Source organism: Girardinichthys multiradiatus, chromosome 3, assembly GCF_021462225.1.
Source record: "Girardinichthys multiradiatus isolate DD_20200921_A chromosome 3, DD_fGirMul_XY1, whole genome shotgun sequence".
Classification (NCBI taxonomy): Eukaryota; Metazoa; Chordata; class Actinopteri; order Cyprinodontiformes; family Goodeidae; genus Girardinichthys; species Girardinichthys multiradiatus.
Genome location: NC_061796.1, coordinates 1,447,153 through 1,455,851, shown reverse-complemented (window position 1 = coordinate 1,455,851; position 8,699 = coordinate 1,447,153). Strand labels below are relative to the sequence as shown.

Here is an 8,699-nt window from a genome sequence, read left to right as displayed (position 1 = left end):
TCTTAGGTGACAAGCAGCAGGATAAAATAATCTTCAGGCAAGGTGCACATGATTCCAGGGAAAAGCCACGTATCTGAAGAATATCTGCCATCTGCTGGCTGTTAGATGCATTTAAAATGTAATCTGGCCTTTTTCTTTTTGTTTTACATGAAAAAAATTATTTCTTATAGCTTCGATCACAATCTAAATTATAAATACTATAAGGTATTTAATATACATTTATCTCAATCTAGAAAGACTTGGATAATTAGTTTGTTTAACCCCTATTTTCTGTTTCAGAAATTGGCAAAATTATACGTTTTCCTTATGTGTGATTTAGCAGTGACTGGTGATGGTTATTTCATGGCGGAGACCAGTCACGTGCTTGTGGATTGCAGTTGCTGAGTTTTTTGCTCCTGGTTGCGTTTGCGGAAAAAGGCCTTTCCAAACTCATACGAGCTGATCATGATGGCACAGGCTGGAGCCGCCTCTCGCCCATAGACTGCTGGAGATAGGCACCAGCTTCCCCGTGACCCACTATGGAATAAGCGGTAGAAAATGACTGACTATATATATATATATATATATATATATATATTGCTTATTTAGGAAGATAGACCGAAGATAGATGAATATCACACAAGTACACACCTGCAAAAAGCCCACAAAAGCCATCTTGTGCCACAATCCTCCTCATGACGCTGAAAGTAGATGAAGAAACCTGATCTGATGCTGAGAAAACAGAAGAAACAATTAGCTTCAGACAAACCTTCACTGGTTTCAAGCTTCGGTACTGGTGAGAGGTTTATATACGCTCATGTTGGGCATGAATATCACATTAATTTTGGACTTTTACAGATGTTTTAAACTTCATCAACTTCAAATCAATGTGCTTTTTCATAAATACGACCCAGTGTCTTCTTTGTGTGATTCTTTTACCTGAAAACCCAGATTCCTCCTCCTTCCTCAAACATAGGTGGTTTTTAAACAACACACTTTAATTTATTATGACTTTTTTAGGTATCATTTATTCTCTCATGCTTGGACATTAAAGCAACAAAACAACATTAATGAAGGCTGGATACGACAGCAATCACTCAATGAGAGAGCCACACAATGAAACTCGGTTTCATCCCAACCTATTAAGGCTTTGACTTGTGACCCTAATAACTGTCACATGTCAATGACCTGGCCTCTATGTGTTTAAGTTTGCCTGTCATGTGCCATTCACATGACCCTTAAAATGTATATAAAGCTGTTAGAGTATGTGAAACTCTCCCACATCTTTATCCTAATCCCTGATAACTGTGAAACTAAAGACATTAGCAATGTTTACACATGTTATCATGTAATCAATCAATAAATTATGTCATAATTACAATTCTTTGCTTGCAGCGCCCCGAGCTCCACCTGCCGTCTTGTTTTGACCACATCAAATGGTAATGTGACAATGGCTGCGATCTAAAAAACTAAACAAGAACAAATAAATGAAATATAACATCATATCAAATCCAGCATGCATCTAGATGGTGGATCTGGAAGGAGGGTCGGTGTTGGAATAATTGAATATAGATTTATCTTATATTTTCTCCTATTCTTTAACTTGACTATTTGATATTATAACCTTTCATGATGTTTGTGTGAGTAAGGATGTGTGAGTTGTCTGCAGGCAAAGATCATAAATGGAGCTGAGAAGGAAGCAGTCGCAGTTGAGGAGGTCATAAAGATGAAGGCTGATTGCGCTGAACAGAAGACGCACTAATCCTAAAGATGGGGAGACTGTGGAAGTGTGTTGTTAAAGATAATGGTGTTTATGACCCGTTTACGTTGCAGCTGTTTTTCCCATCCTTTAGTAGACTCCAGTAAGACCGTGCGCACGGCAGTCTTCATCAGGGAGACTCACAGACCCTTTACGGGACTGGACCTCAACCCGCCCGCTGGGGTCTGACGGCTGACGGAACTGAGAGAGAGGACAAAGTGGCGAGTTGAATTTGGATTAAAAAGTGTTACGAATGACTGGGAGTCATTGCGTGAAATAAAACCCTGTGAATCCTAGGCCCTAACAGGTACGAGCAGGACGGCGGAGTCCTCGAAGTATTAAGAAGTAATACTGAAAATTCCGTGTTTCCAGGACGGCGGAGTCCGGTTTAAGTATTAAGAAGTAATACTGAAAATTCCGTGTTTCCAGGACGGCAGAGTCCTGTTTAAGTGTTAAGAAGTAATACTGAAAATTCCGTGTTTCCAGGACGGCGCAGTCCTGTTTAAGTGTTAAGAAGTAATAGTGAAAATTCCGTGTTTCCAGGACGGCGGAGTCCTGTTTAAGTATTAAGAAGTAATACTGAAAATTCAGTGTTTCCAGGACGGCGGAGTCCGCGTTTAAGTATTTTAAACAACAAAAATACTAAGAAAATTCCGCGTTTAAAATGTATGCATGTGAGAAATGAATGGAGGATTTAAACCACTAGGTTTTGCCTCATACCAAAGCAGTGGGATTGAAAGTGACTAACTTTTGTGGATGCAAAGGCAAGAATTCTCCACTCGAAAGAGTTGAAGTGAGAATTACCACAAACGGAGATTTTCCTGTCACCCTACTGAGCAGAATAATCCAGTATTTAGAATACCCTAGGTATTTATATGCTGGACCAAATTTAAATAAATAAAAAAATGGGAAAAGGGGTGAGTAAAATAAACGAAAAATGAATAATAATGCAAAGATTGGAAATTTATAGAAGCACAGGATCAAATTTAAAATATTAAAATTAAAATATTTAGATAAATGGATAACCACATATCATTATGATGGTCGTGTAAACTCTAAAAAATTTGTTAATCTATAGGTTGCAATAATTAAAAGTACATTAAAAGTACACGTGATTTAAGAAAAATGAACAAAGAAGGTTATGATGATGTAGATTATTGGTTAAAAGTAACTAAAAAGAGAGAGATGTGATGCAGGAGACAAGAATGGATGTTTTTGTGGAAAGCAGAAAAGGTCAGAGGGCTAAGAAGTAATTTGTGATGGACTTGCAAAGTAGAACAGCAGGACAGAAGAAGGGGAGTAAAAAGAGCAGGTGGAAAGTTTTTGTTTTGTACCAAAGATCTGATGAGGTTTGACAGGATTGGATGGGGTAAAATGAGTCCCTTTGGTGAATAAATCCATCCCCACCATGGCTGTACCTCATGTATGTTTTATTTGTGTTTATTTTTTTTATTATTATTTTGAGATGCTGAAGGCTGTTGATACAGCTTGTCACGTTTTTTTTCTGTGCAACCTTAGAAAATATTTTACTCTTTTTAACAGCAGAACAAACAGAGTGAGGGGATTAATCGATAGGCTTACAGTCAGGTACAGACACAGAGTGAAACAAAAAGAGGAAGAACCTTTTGAAGAATATAGGATTAGACTGACAAAAGTGTTTAAAATACATAGTGGTCTACAAGAAGATGAAGACGAGCAAGGAGCTTATCGACCGCAGTTAAAAAATGCACTACATGCTGGTTACAGGGATGCAATTAATACCTGGGTAAGGAGACATTTTATAGGGTTCCCCACAGCAAATCTAGAAGACTATGTTAATCATGCCCTCCATGAAGAAAAAGTAATGAAGGATAAAAAAACAAATTTAAAAAAATAGTCAACACCTTTTTTCAGCAAGAAGAACAGATTTATTATCAAAACAACAGAGGAAGAGGAGAATTTAGAGGCAGAGGACAAAACCGCAGGAGTCAGAGAGGAGGAGTGAGCGGAGGAAATTACAGACAATACACCTCAGGGTGCTGGTGTCGTGGGAAAGAAGGACATCTGGCCAGAGACTGTCCTGAGAGGAGAAATAATGATTCAGCGTGACTAGGACAGAAAACAAGTGAAATTGTTCCTAGTACCTCAGACACCGATGAAAACAAAAACCTTACTGTTGAATGGAAAATCAATTACTTTTCTTTGTGATACTGGAGCATGCAGGACCACCTGTAGAGAAACAATCCCAAATTCCAGACTTAGAGATCAGCAAATAACAGTAAGGTCAGCTAGTGGGAAATTGACACAGGTTTGTGAGTCTGAACCAGTTTGGATAAGAGATCCCAGTGGACAGTCATGCCAGCTATCTATTCTAATGTTCCCTGAGTGTCCGGTCAATCTATTGGGACGAGATGGATTACTACATCTGGGGTTAGCATTAATTCCGACCTCAGAAGGACATATTGTAGTAAAGAGAAAAGCAGAACTCAGCCAAGGAGATTATAAGCCACCCCTAGACATAGGGACAGCTTTATTAACAGAAGGAAGAAATGTCATTACTCGACTACAAGATCAGATGATACCAGATGATCTACATATTACCATGTGGTATAAAAATACTCCTGGACCAGATAAAACTTATGGAGAAGCATTAACTAAAGTAACCCCTACCAAAGTCATGGTAACTTGTGTTTATACAGATGTGAAGAGTACGTCAGTTGCTGAAGTAGTGTTAGCGGAAGATATTAGGAAGCTCTGCAAAATATGGACACCTCTACACATATCTTTATTCAAGGATAAAAAACTCAAGTGGCAGGACATGGGAAGAATAGTGCAGAGGGGAAAAGAGGCCAGAGACTCATTTGCAACAACAATGAATACAGAAACTAGTGCATCCACAGGATTAACTAGAAAGCCATTATTCTGGACAGTGACAGTGCAGGAAGGAATACATTTGCATACAAAGCAACAATGAGAAATATTCCTTACTGAACAGGAGGAACAGTTCTTGAGTGAAGTCCCTGATAGGTTATGGTCAAAAGACCTGTGATGGAAATTATTTTATTAAGTGTTCCAAAGTGTGTGACCTTTGGGTTACCTCACTTCTGTGAACATCTGTGTTAGGGAATAAGCTGTAAAAGCCATTATCAGAGGTTTAATGGTTAAGGTCATTTGTTAGGGTGATGCCTCGGGGAGAATAGATGGTTGTTCCTAGGTAACCTTCTCACCTCTGAACCCGAGAAGGGTCTAGGGTCGTAAAACACAGACTCTTTGAAGTTGAGATAACACTGTCATGTTCTGGTATAAATACTGTGTACATGGCGTTTGGGGCTCTGTTTCACTGACTAACCTCAGTGACAGAGTCATTCAAACGCTGAATGCCTTTGAATAAAACTTATAGACAAAGTCCGGATTTTCTCTTGTTATGAGTCAACTTCTACCCACTTTGATAAGAAAATTCTACAACAATTTTGGCGTCACGAACAGGATCTAACGTGCCAGAGGAGACCGCAGGATGGGACACGGATGCCTGGCCAGCCTGAGAGTTGTTCTCAGTCCACCTCCATATTACGGAGGGGAGTTCTGGTGCCCGCCTGCAGCTTCTGGCCGATTGGATCCAAACTATTTGTCTTCAAATATATCTGGGTGAGAAGTTGCTCTGTATGATATAATGTATATTATTATTTTTATTACACATTAACCATCATCTCCTAACTAATTAATTAGGTTCCAGAGTTGCGAGAGGGAGGACATCAGCTGAGGGCCCGGTTACCCTGTTAAGGAATGACAGGGAGGTTTTCATTGGTAACAATGGGATAAAGCACAACACAGGGTTTTGCGGGTGGTTTTTAGCAATTTTCTACACCTCATAAAGGAGAAAAGCCTGACGGCAGACGTGCCGCTGAACGGATAAAAAAAAAATGGTTCCGGAACCTTGAGGCATCAGGGGTGTCTCCTTCATACTCTGATTTATAAAATAATAAAAGGGAAAAGTGGGGATGATTGTGTTAAATGTGCTTTAATTTGGAAGATAACATGGGTTTTTCACAGCGTGGAAGTTTGAGTGTAAATAAGTTAAATAGTTTAAATAGTTTCAAGTAAAACAGTTGATGGAAAAATAAAAAACATGAGAAAAAGATTAAAAAGCACAGAGTGCATCAATTAAGGGGTTAAAGAGTTAAAACTTTCCTGAAGGAAGTTTTGTTTGTCTTAAATATTGCAATCAGTCGGAAAAGAAGGTAAAAGTGAAAAGGGACATTAGAGAGTCGAAAAGAAAGTTGTCCTAGAAAGGAGGTATAGTGCATGTTATGGGGGACGACTGACTGACTGACTGATAATATTTCTTTGTGCAAAATCTGAACCTATACTAAACTTTTTCTTCTGCCTCTCTCACACACAAATACACACATATATGGGATTTGAGTTCAACATCTGCGTTTTTGAGTCTGGATTTTAGAAACCTGCCCTTCTCCATGGCTACTCCGCCAGAGACGCTTCTCCAGCACGGCCTGAAAGAGGGAGATCTGCCTTCCTGTCTGCCTGCTTGTTGAAAATCGCAGTGTGAGTTTCCACACAAAAAAAACGAAACTCAGAAGAAGTCTGGACCCACTGAGATGGACAATGATCCATGCTGTTTGCAAGAGCCAGAAGAGTGAATGCACTGGATTTATATTGAAAGCACATCTTATGCGGGCAGAAGAGAAACCGAAGCAAAGTTTCTTCTTTCTCCCTCCTGGAGAAGTTAAAGTGGACAAAGAATGATTGAATGTCCCACCAACAGACCGGGGAAGGGCCTGGTTGTTTTTTGGACTGATAGAGAACTGTGTGCCATGACAGTCTGACTCTGGAGCGATTAAGAAACTGATGGGGGTAACGTACAAACACACACACATTTGCATAAATCTTTTCCTATTTTCTGCAATGAAGAACGCTTATTAACCGCTGCTCATGTGACGCTTGCTTGACGTTGACAGATATAGCGGTTTAAAATATTATTTTAGGGTTAGAAAAGTATCTTCAAAAGGGTGATAACTTAGCTCATTTGATACTTTGCGGTTAATTCTTTTAGAGAAACAAGTTCTCTTTTGTCGTGGAATATTCAGGGTCAATTATTCTAGTTATTAAAAGTTATTAAAAGCAGAGGAAGTTACAACATCTCCAACCTTTGGGTTACCTCACTTCTGTGAACATCTGTGTTAGGGAATAAGCTGTAAAAGCCATTATCAGAGGTTTAATGGTTAAGGTCATTTGTTAGGGTGATGCCTCGGGGAGAATAGATGGTTGTTCCTAGGTAACCTTCTCACCTCTGAACCCGAGAAGGGTCTAGGGTCGTAAAACACAGACTCTTTGAAGTTGAGATAACACTGTCATGTTCTGGTATAAATACTGTGTACATGGCGTTTGGGGCTCTGTTTCACTGACTAACCTCAGTGACAGAGTCATTCAAACGCTGAATGCCTTTGAATAAAACTTATAGACAAAGTCCGGATTTTCTCTTGTTATGAGTCAACTTCTACCCACTTTGATAAGAAAATTCTACAACAATTTTGGCGTCACGAACAGGATCTAACGTGCCAGAGGAGACCGCAGGATGGGACACGGATGCCTGGCCAGCCTGAGAGTTGTTCTCAGTCCACCTCCATATTACGGAGGGGAGTTCTGGTGCCCGCCTGCAGCTTCTGGCCGATTGGATCCAAACTATTTGTCTTCAAATATATCTGGGTGAGAAGTTGCTCTGTATGATATAATGTATATTATTATTTTTATTACACATTAACCATCATCTCCTAACTAATTAATTAGGTTCCAGAGTTGCGAGAGGGAGGACATCAGCTGAGGGCCCGGTTACCCTGTTAAGGAATGACAGGGAGGTTTTCATTGGTAACAATGGGATAAAGCACAACACAGGGTTTTGCGGGTGGTTTTTAGCAATTTTCTACACCTCATAAAGGAGAAAAGCCTGACGGCAGACGTGCCGCTGAACGGATAAAAAAAAAATGGTTCCGGAACCTTGAGGCATCAGGGGTGTCTCCTTCATACTCTGATTTATAAAATAATAAAAGGGAAAAGTGGGGATGATTGTGTTAAATGTGCTTTAATTTGGAAGATAACATGGGTTTTTCACAGCGTGGAAGTTTGAGTGTAAATAAGTTAAATAGTTTAAATAGTTTCAAGTAAAACAGTTGATGGAAAAATAAAAAACATGAGAAAAAGATTAAAAAGCACAGAGTGCATCAATTAAGGGGTTAAAGAGTTAAAACTTTCCTGAAGGAAGTTTTGTTTGTCTTAAATATTGCAATCAGTCGGAAAAGAAGGTAAAAGTGAAAAGGGACATTAGAGAGTCGAAAAGAAAGTTGTCCTAGAAAGGAGGTATAGTGCATGTTATGGGGGACGACTGACTGACTGACTGATAATATTTCTTTGTGCAAAATCTGAACCTATACTAAACTTTTTCTTCTGCCTCTCTCACACACAAATACACACATATATGGGATTTGAGTTCAACATCTGCGTTTTTGAGTCTGGATTTTAGAAACCTGCCCTTCTCCATGGCTACTCCGCCAGAGACGCTTCTCCAGCACGGCCTGAAAGAGGGAGATCTGCCTTCCTGTCTGCCTGCTTGTTGAAAATCGCAGTGTGAGTTTCCACACAAAAAAAACGAAACTCAGAAGAAGTCTGGACCCACTGAGATGGACAATGATCCATGCTGTTTGCAAGAGCCAGAAGAGTGAATGCACTGGATTTATATTGAAAGCACATCTTATGCGGGCAGAAGAGAAACCGAAGCAAAGTTTCTTCTTTCTCCCTCCTGGAGAAGTTAAAGTGGACAAAGAATGATTGAATGTCCCACCAACAGACCGGGGAAGGGCCTGGTTGTTTTTTGGACTGATAGAGAACTGTGTGCCATGACAGTCTGACTCTGGAGCGATTAAGAAACTGATGGGGGTAACGTACAAACACACACACATTTGCATAAATCTTT

At 39.7% G+C, this 8,699-nt stretch overlaps 1 pseudogene; it reads right to left on the bottom strand.

The window, feature by feature from the left end:
* Positions 1-73: 73 nt before the first annotated feature.
* The window catches only part of LOC124865564, a 32,898-nt pseudogene continuing 24,272 nt past the window's right edge, over positions 74-8,699 (bottom strand).